Raw genomic sequence first — 2,854 nt, 5'->3', positions numbered from 1 at the left:
TTTTCAAGGCCATGAAGCTCCAGATGATTCACTGCAGTACTTTCAGCAAACATGCCAGCAATTTCATAGAACCAGCCATCATACACAAGTGGAACAGAGATCAACAAAATATTTTTAGACTTCTGCAAGAGGGGGGAAAGGTGGCATTGGCTGGAGATATGCGTGTTGACTCACCAGGTACGATTACATTAAGAAATACTGATAGTTTTATGTAATTGATCTTGAGTTTTCTTAAAGTAGTATAATCCTGATGTTGTCTTACATTTTATAATTCTAATTATGATTGTTTATAATAGGACACTCAGTCAAATTTGGCAGCTACACGTTGATGCACAATGAAACCAACACAATTGTGGATATACAACTAATTCAGGTTAGTAATTCCTAAACATCTACAAGGAACTGTTATACTTCTTTAAATCCGTTACTGTTTCTACGTGCATATTTTAACTTGTGTACCTAACAACAGAGCAACGAAGTTGGTGGAAGTTACAAGATGGAAAAGGAAGGATTAAAATGTTGCCTTGATAAGCTGGAGTCTAATGGTTTAGCGGTTGACTACATAGTCACCGATCACCATCCGTAAATTCAGAAGTACCTAAGAGAACGCGGAATCACTCAATTCTATGATGTGTGGCACTTTGAAAAAGGTAACTATTTAGCATTGAGTTATAGCCATAATATACCTTTTTTAGAGGCTTGGTCATGTAGATTTTTGATTTGATCTTGCAATAATAATTGTACAAACTGTCTTTTCATTTGTACAGGTTTGTCTAAGAAACCTAAGGAAGGAATGCGACGTGGTGAAGAAATGGTTGAAAAGCATCAAAAACCATGTTTACTGGAGTGTGACTTCCTCTGTGTCTGGCCCGGAAAAGGTGGCAAAGTGGACATCACTACTGAACCACATACAAAATGTGTGAACACCCTGACAAAGTTTCTAGGGATCCAAAAAATGGTTCCAACCAGGTATTACTACACAGAGGGTAAATGAAATTACAGTACACTGGTAAATTGTAGAGATGTTGTTCATATTTTTATGGCTGTCTGGTTACAGGTTCCCTTGCACTCCACAAATTGGAACAAATATTGTACAACCAGAGAGTTGTCAAGGATGTTGAAAAACTGAGCCACCACTTTCAGACATCGTCACTACAGGCATTTCACAGTCTAATTCTTTTGCCCCAAAGAATGTGATTTTCCCTTTCATGGGAATGTTTGTTATATTAAGTAATTTATTTATACAACATTTGTGACCGTGTACTAATGTTTACATATTTTATGGATTGTTCAATGATTACAGGTTGTATCTCGCAGCCATGCACTATAATGAAAATGCTCACCGTGAACAGGCAACCACAACTGAAGGACAGGCTGTGTACAAATGTGCTTTTCCAAAGGCAAAAAAGGGGGAATGCAAGGCACAGTCAGTGAAAACAGACCCAACATACTACAGTTGTAATACTATTTTATTAACAACAATGTAAAACAAATAAACAACTATAAGACAGCTAATATAAGCAAAATAAACAAATGTTGAATAAATATAACAGTAATGTAAATTGTACAACAAAGGTAGATTGTTTCTCAGTAATTACATATTAATAGGCTACGTGGATGACCTCATTAGCCTTCTGCTACATGAGGTCCTTTTGGACCCCGTGCCATATGTGGAAGAGCTGCAGTCAATATATTTGAGCTACATTGAAATAAAAACATTTTTGAAAGTTAGTCAACTAAATTTGTTTATTTAAATTTAGCTAAAATAAATTGATTGCAACCACTTATCTTAAAAAAAAATGTGTAAATTCAATGAATCATTTTTTTTCAGTATAGTTACTAGTTAATATATTATTAATCACTTATAAACCATTGAAATTAAAGGTTTTGAATACTTTGTAGTGCGTACTGCAGTGTAAGGGCTGACTGGTGAGGGTGTAGACAGATGTCTTTTCTGATACACATGGAGTATTTATAACGCTGTGAGATAATAGTACAATGTTGACATTTCAATGATTTAGAAGTGATTAATAATATATTAACTAGTAACTTATTAACCATTTAGTAAGGATATGTTTGATTATTTCATGATATGCTATTTTTTAAGATAACTTATGACAAATTTGTAAATCGTTAGCATATTACTTAATCATTTGTGAACGTATAGTCATGTTTTGTAAATGATTAGTTAATCATCATCTAATCACTTGTAAATTATTTATAACTCAATCTACAAAACATAGATAAAAATAGATTTAAAAAATATTAACATATCACTTATTAATCATTAATGAACAGAGTTATGTTTTGTAAATGATTAGTTCATCATTATCTAATCACTTATAAATGCCTTACAACTGAACGTTATTATAAAGTGTTACCTATTTATATTTTGTAACGTATATGGATTTAAGCATTTTGGTTCGAAACCAGTATGATGAAACAAACATGTAGGAGGGTCTGGAAGCTGCATTCGTTTTACAACAAAAACAGTAATGTATGACAAATGACTATTTACTGTGCAGTCAACTTACATTCATCCTTTATAATAAATCAATTATTATTGAAGCATAGGAAAAAGGAATCAACATAAGTAGAAACGCATTATGCAAACTACATTACGATCTGTGTTTCTTTGCAGCAGATGTTTTCAGCTTCTGTTGGCATTTTTGCACAGTTCTTACATGTACACCTAAAAAGATTTTCATAAATAAAAAATTAGCTTGAGTACACGTTTTGTTACCACACAAACACTTGTTACTGTTACAAAATAAAACATTTCTCCACAAAACTGCTAAAACGCAATCATTTATTTTGCTGTACTAAAGCTTTATTAAGGATAAAACCGTACAAC

General features: G+C 32.8%; 1 pseudogene; it reads left to right on the top strand.

The window, feature by feature from the left end:
* The first annotated feature begins 158 nt into the window (after positions 1 to 158).
* Positions 159 to 1,698, top strand: LOC107685260 (uncharacterized; annotated as a pseudogene).
* The last annotated feature ends 1,156 nt before the right edge of the window (positions 1,699 to 2,854 follow it).

The sequence above is a fragment of the Sinocyclocheilus anshuiensis genome, unplaced genomic scaffold (assembly GCF_001515605.1).
Source record: "Sinocyclocheilus anshuiensis isolate Anshui unplaced genomic scaffold, SAMN03320099.WGS_v1.1 scaffold970, whole genome shotgun sequence".
Lineage (NCBI taxonomy): Eukaryota > Metazoa > Chordata > Actinopteri > Cypriniformes > Cyprinidae > Sinocyclocheilus > Sinocyclocheilus anshuiensis.
This window is presented reverse-complemented; position numbering and strand designations above follow the sequence as displayed.